Source organism: Nansenia antarctica, assembly GCF_963989245.1.
Source record: "Nansenia antarctica genome assembly, chromosome: 8".
Lineage (NCBI taxonomy): Eukaryota > Metazoa > Chordata > Actinopteri > Argentiniformes > Microstomatidae > Nansenia > Nansenia antarctica.
The window spans coordinates 60,124,053-60,134,553 of NC_137678.1; positions in this window are offsets into that span (position 1 = coordinate 60,124,053).

Below are 10,501 nucleotides of genomic sequence, written 5' to 3' on the forward strand. Positions count from 1 at the left end.
TATATTATATGGTGGCTGTTGTAGAAAAGCAATTGACCATCGGAGGGCGGGGGTTGTGGAGACATTTACCACTGGTACTGAGCTTGGCCTCGTGCCACAACCCTGTACCAGTGGTAAATGTCTCCACAACCCCCTTCCTCTCATGGTAAATCGCTTACTTTTTATTCATATTCTTAGACCGCATGTTCGTTTACAAGACAAGAGTGCCTCTCTCTCGTTCGATCTCACCTGAGAAGTGACAGATGTGATGATATGTTTGTGTCCAACACCAAGCCTATAGAGGGACATTCTGGTTGGTCCTACCCGGTGTGACAGGCTGCATCATGTTTGTGGTGGGCTTTCCTGTTGGGCCTAATTTACACCTGTCAACATTTGAAAAGCTCCTGGGGCGTGCCACCACCCGTATACCGTTGTCCATATAGAATACCCAGAGTTCCCACACCTTCTGAAACATCACATTCAAGCACGGCAAGGCAAGTTTATTTGTATAGCTATAGCACATTTCATACAACAGGGGCAATTCAAAGTGCTTTACATACATTATTTAAAAATACAGCAAGAGGAGCATAGTAAGAAAATACAAATTACAATGAATAAAAGCAAATAAAAGAAGTAACTAGATACAATAGTTAATGGAAAAAAAGACATTGATAGAAGTGTTTGTGCTTAATCCTAACTGCTGCAAAACATGAAGGTTTTTTAGCTTAGATTTAAATATTTTAAGGGTTTGGGCCTGTTTGATTTCTTCAGGGTGTTTGTTCCAGGAGCATGCAGCAGCGTGACTAAAAGCTGCTGCACCGTGTTTTGTTTTTACTCTTGGAGTGATTAGCTGATTAGTCTCAGCTGACCTTAGGGGCGTTGCGGGAATATAGGGTGGGAGGAGATGAAGAGAAAACATCTTGGATTGAACAGCCTTGATCGTATTGTGTGTGGTGTGCGTCGATATTCCCATTTCAGCACCCCACATACATAAAGATTACCATTACGACAGTCTAGTCTCGTTCCCCAAGCCAGAAATCAAACGTGATCTAACGTAGTACCCTGACTGACCTGTACGAGGCAGCCATGTGACAGGGCAAATAAAGTGCCGAAGAACGAAAAGAAGAAGTCAGCTCGCTTCTTGATTGGCTACATTCCATCCACGTCACAATCGGACTCGCAAGTAGGGTCTCGTTCCCCAAGCCAGAAATCTAACGTCATCTAACGTCATCTAACGTAGTATCCTGACTGACCTTATAACAACTCCCCCTCCTACTTATGAAACGACTGTGTTATCACAAAAAAAGGTATAAACAGAACAACCACAAGGCAAGACAGACCCCGTAACTTCAATGTAAATAATATCTGTATTAGACCCTCTTTAGGGTTTCAAGCACACACAATAAACAACAAATGAAATACAAAGGAATAATAAATTCACTTCACTCCTCCAGCAATAATAATAAACTGAATTTCTCAATAATTATAAAGTAGGTGCTTCAAAATGATTACAGGAGTTTAGAATGTTTCTTTTCCAGTTACTCTTCTGCTTGTACATAAAGCAGAACATGCCCTCCACTTATACATCAGAACTGGACCATTTTGATTCTGATGACTGACAGTTATCTATATCTACCCCTCAGGACCTCATCACTATGAACAGTTATCTATATCTACCCCTCAGGACCTCATCACTATGAACAGTTGGTTATCCAGTATATCCACTTCCCTGCTGTGCTGCATGGCTCCTGGGGGGTATTCCACGAAGCTCGATAAAGTTCTAAGCCTCGATAAAGTTTTAAGCCTCGAAAATGTTAGCTTGCGTTCGGTGCCATCAATGTGGCTCAAATAATTCGCTGCTTGGTTGAGCTCCTTCTGAGTCAGATATAATTAGCCTGCTCGCGACCAGGCTAAAACACAGGCTATAGTGAGACGCGCGTCAAAAAAGGCACACAGGCGGAAACTAAACCCCGAACGACAGTTCCTCATGTGTCTTTTAGGAAATATTAGTTCCCACTTCACACGAGATAGATAGATTAGATAGTTTGACTGTGTGATAGATAGATAATTTGATATTTTGAAAGTGTGATCGATCGATAGATAGTTTGATTGTGTGATAGATAACTTGATATTTTGAAAGTGTGATAGATAGATCGATAAATCAATAAAGAAAAGAGTTTTAAAAAAAAAAGTAATTGTGTCAACTTGCATTGCTGTCATCACAGCGGTCTGGCTGGCGTAGTGGTTAAGGCAGCCGACTGGAGTTCCAAGTGTTCGAGACTTGACTAAGTCTTTTTTTTTTTTTTTTTTTTACATTTAACCGAAGATTTCATGCAAAGGCTTCAAACACCATTGTAATCGTGTCCGTTCTTGTAAATTAGCCTGCACCATAATTTTAAAGCCTACATACTTTTTTAGATGAGATTTTAGATTAGATTCAGACAACGAAATGCAGTAAAAAGTGTGTCTGAAGAGGGATTTGAACCACCGATATAAAATGACGAATTAATCCTATGGCAGCGGTCGGTACCACTAGGCCAGGGGTGTTCACACTTTTTGGAACCAAGATCTACTTTTCAAGTAGCCAGTCTGCCAAGATCTACCAGTCTAGTTTCAACATCGCAAACGTACATGCACGTACTACAAACACACACACACACACACACACACACACACACACACACACACACACACACACAGTTCCCAGCCTGCATAGTAAACTCACAATACACTTTCCCTCTCTCTGTCACACAGCCACAGGAGAAGACCATCACAAACCCTCCCTCTTTGCTATTCTCGCTCACACACATTCACACACACACACACACACACACACACACACACACACACACACACACATTTGCCAGTCTGCATAGGGAGCCATAGCACAAACCCTCCCTCTCTCTCCCCCTCTCTCTCCCTCTCTCTCTCTCACTCTCTTACACACACACACACACACACACACACACACTCACTTTCTCTCACTCACACACTGACAGCCAGTCTGCAGTACCATAGCCAACTACTGATCCAACAAACAGAAAAGTAAACCAGATACAAAACAGGTAGTTCCCTAGTTTGAAAGGAGGAAATAAATGCATTTCTCTACCTTAGTGGGAGACCTGGCACTGGGAGGAGGCAGCTAGTTTCTAGTAGTCAGGGCTGTAGGAGCTGGTTGCAAGGTGTCATCAGCCACTGTGGATCTGTCATCGAAAAGGCAATCTGCAGCCTCGAGAAACTTTTTTCACAATTTCGCCGTCTTTGAATGACTTCTTGTGTTTAACAAGAACGTGACTGACGCGATAAGAAGCTATCGTTGCAGCCGTACGTTTTCGCTCTTTTGCCACATTTCCCTTCTTCGAAATAGCCATCGTAGGTTTGCAGATCAGACAGACGCATTTCCAATATCACATCGTGTAAAAAAGTCCTCCTCCCATTCTGGATGGAAGTTATACGTTATTGGTTTCTTACTTGGTCCAGCTTCCCCACTCATTTGTATAGCCTTTATTTAGTATTATATAGTAAATAGTAGAAATTGGAAGGCTAACTAGGTAATTAGTCTCGCCGGTATTTTGTATTTTGTAGTTGGTGCTGTTGACTGCGCATGCGTGGTGAACCGCGTGTTAGGTGTAGGTGAAAAGATCAGATCTCAGACTGGCTTACCTGTACGTCAATCAAGTGGCAAAAGCCATAGTGAGGATGGATGATAGGCGAACTTTTTTTTTCGTTTTCGTGTTTTTTTTCTTATTTTTCTTATTTTTTTCCGTTTTGTTCAATGCCATGCGATCTACCCATACTACCTTTGCGATCGACCGGTCGATCGCGATCGACGTATTGGGCACCCCTGCACTAGGCCATTGTGGCATTATGACGGTTTGTAGCCTGCTGCTGATATCACCACAGTAGTAAATATTCATTTATTAAAATATGAACATATAACAATAACTGGGGCTAGTATGACCTACGCATTTAATCGGTCAGCAATTTCTTGCCAAACCATTTCCCTCGCCTTGTTAATTACGGCAGTATTGCACTATTTTACATCTTATTTTTCAGTCTTCATAAAAATCAATAATTCGGAATGCTGCGCAAATGTAGTACCCCTGCAGAGTGGAGTATCTTCATTTCGACAGATCGACTCTTCGGGGCTGCGTATGTCTGCATGCACGCGCCCATATCGAAGATTTGTAAGCCTGTCTTCTGTGAACACTGATGACACAAGGCTGATCCTCGTTCAAGGAATCACCTGAGGCTTGAATTCCAATCTCGAGTTGCCTGAGCGCCGCATTTATTTATATCGCGGCTATACTGATCCACCTTTAGTGGAATGGCCCCCTGGTCAGGAGAACCCTGGTAACCATGATGATGGGCGGTTATGTCCACTGTGTGCTGCTACAAGGCTGCACTCCGACCACTAACGCCAGGTGAGTCCTGTACGTTTAACAACACCAATATAAAACTCATCAATCATTTGGCAAACAGAAGAAAGTTGAAAGTTTAAACGTCAAACTTGATTACAGACGTCAGTAGGTTGAATTACAGTAATACATCATACACTAATCCAAGTTTACAGCCCAATTAGTTTCTCTACTCTTTCTATAAGATATTCTCCTGAACTGTGGGGGATAGGATATGTAGGACCCTTTATTGGGGCCATGTGGGCATTCTAAAGATGGCTCCTTGTGGCCTGGGCCCTACCCCCTGGCCTATAGCCCAGGTGACATCATGTAGGGTCTGCCTAGTTGCTACAGTAAAATGATAGGACCATTGTTGAAGCTATATTTGCATATCAAAAAGGTATAAAGGTGATGAAGGTGAAACAAATGAAATCAGCTGCCTCTTGACCACTCCAGCCAGCTCTCTCATCATTCCAGCCAGCATCACCAACAACTTGTAACTTGTACTTTTGTTTAATAAATAGTCTTAAAACTCAGAAGGTTATTCGTGATCTATCTCAAACAAGTTACTTAAGAAGAAACAACACTAGCGAGTTTGTGTTGTGATTCTCAACAACGTTGAAACATAGTTCCATGATTCAAAAAATCTGAACATTTTAATTGGTTGCCGACATGCGGACCAAATGATTAGACTGTGTCAGAAATGAGTCCACCTAGCAGTTTAGTTTAGTTTATTAGTTTATTATATCGAGGACAATCCAAATACATGAACCATATAAAATACAGTAAAAAAGTCAGTGTTAGCCTAGTCAGCTAATTTTCAGTTGAAGTCCCCGGCCAGTTGCAACATGGCATCCTGAAAAGTAACGTCATTAATTAAAATAAAACATTTCAATATTCTAAGAACACGTGACTGAGACAAGGTACCCCAACATCACACTTGACAAAAAACACAAGTAAACAAGCTGAGGTGATTACAAGCGGCTGCAACAAACACTAACAGCGCATAGGGGACAGGGACACATGAAGTCATAGCAAACACGTAGAAGCACACAAGCCAGAGCATGTTTACAAACCACACCACATACACACTTATGGGAGCAGCGACATTTCAAGCACCTAGAAGCCACAGGACAATTACAGGCCACACAACATTAAGCACTTACAAACAGCAATACATTAAACAAACCAAAACATACAAAAAAGGCGTTATGGAGAGGCAGCACAGGAGTCCATCCCAGTAGCGTAGCCACGTCAGGCCCAGGCCCGCCCACTTTACTCATGGGCCCATCCTGAGAAAGCTTCGGTGTAGTTTATTTTCTCATTATTATTAAAAAACCATCGCCAAAAACTATCACCCATTGAGAATATCCGAGCATTCAAACCAAAACAAATAAGAAAATATGTGAACAAATATCAAGTTGAATTACTGTTGTATGCAGGGGCGCCGCTAGGGGGGGGTAAGGTTAGGACGATTCTAAAGGCCGGTTTAGGCTTCTGCGTAAATTCGACGCAGAACTCTAAATCGGCCTTAAGGGCCCAGCACTGACAGGGGCCCAAGATAATCTTTTTTTTATATATTATATTTATAATAATATTATTATTATTATCATAAGGATGTTAATGTAGCCGACTTCAAATTATAATTCTATGTATTAAAAAAAGTCACAAAAGAAACAAACTGGAGTTTTGTTTCTCTATGTTTGACAAAATTAAGCCTTATTATTTACCTGTGTAGTGCTGAGAGACGGGATTCGGAGGCGGCGTATCAAATATCACAGCTAGACGTTTATTGACAGACATGAACGAGTCTCAACCACACGCTTCAAGCAGTAACTATATCTGACGTAACAACTTGGGTACCACGCACTTAACTCTCCGTGCGGAACAATACTCCCAACCCATAGTTCCGTGGGTGAATTATGTCAACCCACCACACAAGCCCCCCCATTCACCCATAGTCAAAATCCCTGTGTCGGGGAGGGACGACGATCCGACCCCGGCGGGTGCGGGACGCAGGGGCAGCCGGGGCAGGGGCAGGGGCAGGGCCAGCCGGGGCCGGGGCAGGGGGAACCGGGGCAGGGGCAGGGGCAGCCGGCGCAGCTGAAGGCACCGCGACCGGGGGCGGGGGGTGGGGCATGGGGGGGCGGCCACGGCGTGGGGGCTGAGCCAGTTCCAATGGCCGGGAACCGTCCACGTGAGCGGACTTGATCCTATCAATGGAGACCGTCTCGTGTCTACCACCAACGTCCACCACCAGGGTCTTGTCCCCGTGTTGTAGGACCTTGAACGGGCCATCGTAAGGGGGGCGTAGGGGGCCGCGGTGGGCGTCGTGGCGAATGAAGACAAAGTCTGACGAGCGCAGCTCGGTGGGGACCCGGAAAGCAGGGGTACCGTGCTGTGAAGTGGGGACGGGTGCGAACACCTCAGCGGCCTCCAGCAGGGAGGAGCGCTGCCTGGCTGCAGACCAGGGGACAGTGGCATCCGGGATGAAATCCCCAGGGACTCGTAGGGTTTGGCCGTATACGAGTTCGGCAGACGAGGACTGCAAGTCCTCTTTGGGGGCACATCTGAGGCCAAGCATGACCCACGGAAGTTTGTCCACCCAGTTGCCGTCCGTCAAACTCGCGCGTAGGGCCGCCTTCATTGAGCGGTGGAACCGCTCGCACAAACCGTTAGCCTGGGGGTGATAGGCAGTAGTGCGGTGCAGCTTTACCCCCAAACCACTAGCTACAGCGTTCCACAGTTCCGAGGTAAACTGCGAGCCACGGTCAGAGGACAGGTCAGACGGGATCCCAAAACGCGCGACCCACGTGCCGATGAACGCACGGGCCACGTCGGAAGACGCCGTCGAGGAGAGGGGAACGGCTTCGGGCCAGCGGGTCGTCCTGTCCACCATGGTGAAAAGGTAGGTGAAGCCGTGAGAGGCGGGCAGTGGTCCCACAAGGTCGACGTTGACGTGGTCGAACCTCCTCTCAGGAACAGTGAAGGGCTCAAAAGGGGCTCTGGTATGTCGGTGTACTTTGGCGCGTTGACAGGCCACGCACGTGTCGACCCAGCCCCTTACCTCCTTCTTGAGTCCCTGCCATACGAACTTCTCAGAAACTAATTTCACGGATGGTTTCCGGCCGGGGTGGGAGAGGTTGTGTACAGCCTCAATAACGGGCCGGCGCCAGTTCACAGGGACTAGCGGCCGCGGCTGGCCTGTAGAGAAGTCGCACAGCAGTTTTGCGCCTGAGTCACCGACTGCGACATCCTCCAAGCGTAGCCCTGTGTCTGCGTTCTTGAGGGTCTGGACCCCGTGATCGGAGGCCTGGTCCGCACTCATGTGGAGGTAGTCGAGACCCAGTTGAATGGCCCCGACGACCGCTCTGGAGAGACAGTCCGCGACCACGTTGGACTTGCCAGCGATGTGTTGGATGTCTGTGGTGTACTCAAATATGTACGAGAGCTGGCGTTGCTGGTGGGCAGACCAAGGCTCGGCCACCTTGGACATGGAGAACGTGAGGGGTTTGTGATCCATGAACGCCGTGAACTCACGGCCTTCCAGCAGGAACCGGAAGTGGCGGACTGCCAAAAAGAGGCCAAGGAGCTCCCTGTCGAACGCGCTGTATTTGCGCTCTCTGGGCGTCAACTGACGGCTGAAAAAGGCGAGCGGCTGCCAGGCGCCTGCGACCCATTGTTCGTGCACCGCGCCGATGGCGTAGTCAGACGCATCGGTGGTGATGGCAATAGGGGCCTTGGGTGACGGGTGGGCCAACATGGCGGCCTGGCTTAGGGCGGTCTTGGTGGCCATGAAGGCGGCTTCCCTCCCGGCCGTCCAGTCGATGGCCTGGTTGGGGGATTTGTCCTTCATAGCCTCGTACAGCGGGTGCATGGTGTGGGCTGCAAGGTGGATGAACCGGTGATAAAAAGTCACCATTCCGAGAAACTCTCGGAGTGCTCGAGCTGTGTGTGGGCGGGGGAAGGCGGAAACGGCCTCCACCTTCGATGGGAGGGGAGCGGCCCCATCTTTGTTGATGAGATGCCCAAGGAATTGGATGGAGGGTAACCCGAACAGACACTTCGCCGGGTTAATGATCAGGCCATGTTGGCTGAGCCTCGTGAAGAGGTCTCGGAGATGTGCCAGGTGCTCTTCCTCCGAGGAGCTGGCAACGAGGATGTCGTCCAAATAGACGAATAGGAATGGCATGTCTCTGAGCGTCGAATCCATTAGCCGCTGAAAGGACTGGGCTGCATTCTTAAGTCCAAACGGCATACGTAGGAATTCGAATAGCCCGAACGGCGTGATCACCGCCGTTTTGGGAATGTCTGAAGGGTGCATGGGGACTTGGTGGTAGCCACGCACTAGGTCCACCTTTGAGAAAACCAGCTTACCCGCCAGATGCGCAGAGAAGTCCTGAATGTGGGGGACTGGGTAGCGGTCGGGTGTCGTAGCGTCGTTGAGGCGGCGGTAGTCGCCACACGGTCGCCATCCGCCGTCTGGTTTCGGCACGATGTGTAGCGGTGAGGCCCATGGGCTGTCTGAGCGGCGGATGATACCAAGGCGCTCCATGTTGGCGAACTCAGACTTAGCGACTGCTAGCCTGTCGGGGTTGAGCCGCCGGGCCCTAGCGTAGATGGGGGCGCCCTTGGTCTCTATGTGGTGCTCCACCCCATGCTTGGTAGTGGTGGCGAAAAATGTGGGCTGTGTCAAGCTGGGGAACTCGCTGAGCAGGTGCTGATAGTTGTCACCCTCTGAGAGTGAGCTGGAGAGCCCGCCGTATGTCGCCTCACCGCGGACACATGCAAGTGAGGAGAATGTCAGTGCGTCCACAAGGCGGTTGTTCTTGATGTCCACGAGCAGTCCGTGAGCACATAGGAAATCCGCACCGAGGAGGGGGAAAGAGATGTCGGCCGTGACGAAGTCCCATGTAAACCGCTCACCCCCGAAACATAGGTCTACAGCTTTCGTGCCATAGGTGCGGATGGGGGTGTCGTTAGCGGACTTTAAATGTGGGCCATGACCTCCCCTGGCGGTGTCATCCACTGTCGCAGGCAGGACGCTCCTCTGAGCACCGGTGTCACAGAGGAATTTGCACCCGGAGAGAGTGTCTCTGATGAATAGTAGCTGGTTTGTTGTGCCCACACTCATAGCCACTACAGAGCGCAGGCTTTGCCGTTTCCCGCCGAGCTGTAGTTGCAAGGGGAGCGGCACCTCTTCGCTTTCGCGCCAAAGCGTGAGTGAAAATAGCACATGCCTGGGCTAGTACGGCTATCGGTGGTAGGTAGGCCCTTGTTAGCTAGCCTGTCTCTGCCAGGGGGAGTGTAATTGTGTGTCGGGGCTAGCACGTCAGGGGTAAAACGCTGGGTAGCTAGGAAGAAGCGGTCAGCCTCTTCTGCTAACTCACGGGGTTCAGTAATAGTCGTATTAGCGAGCGCTGTCTGTACATGTGCTGGCATGTGCCGAAGAAACAGTTCAATAAATAGAAAATGTGGTCCTTCCGTACCTAGTAGGTTCAGCATCATGTCCATGTGAATGAATGAATGAATGAATGAATGAATGAATGGTCTTTATTGTCATTGCTACAGTACAGGTACCAAACAACGAAATTTAGGAGGGGTGGCTCCCCTGGTGTTAGGAAAGAGAATTTTTTTTTTTTTTTTTTTAAAACACAAGAAGGGAAGGAGCTGGTTTACATAAATAAAGGCTATGTACACTATCCACTATACTATACTGTACAGATAGACGACCAGGGTTGTCATATTGCACATTTATTTAAAGTGTCGCAGTTTGCAGGCTTGAAATGTACATATTTGTGCCTCAGCACTACACCTGATTTTTTTCAGTCCAGCAGCTGCCATCAATCCGTCCAGACTGTCCAGGGCCCAGAACCTAGGTCTTTGCTGTGTAAGGCTTGCTGTCTCCCAGCCCCTGAATTGCGGACAGACGTCGGGCTCGTTCTGACCGTGACAGTTCGAAGGTCTTGAGGAGGAGAGCCTTAAACGCTGTATATTTACAGTATTCAGGGCAGGGGGAGCTGTAATGAAGCCCACCGTTCTGGCTGCAGTGGAGCTCCCCAGCGCCGAGACGACATGGTAGTAGCGTGCGGCGTCCTCTGCAATCCCACGGAGGGCGAACTGCG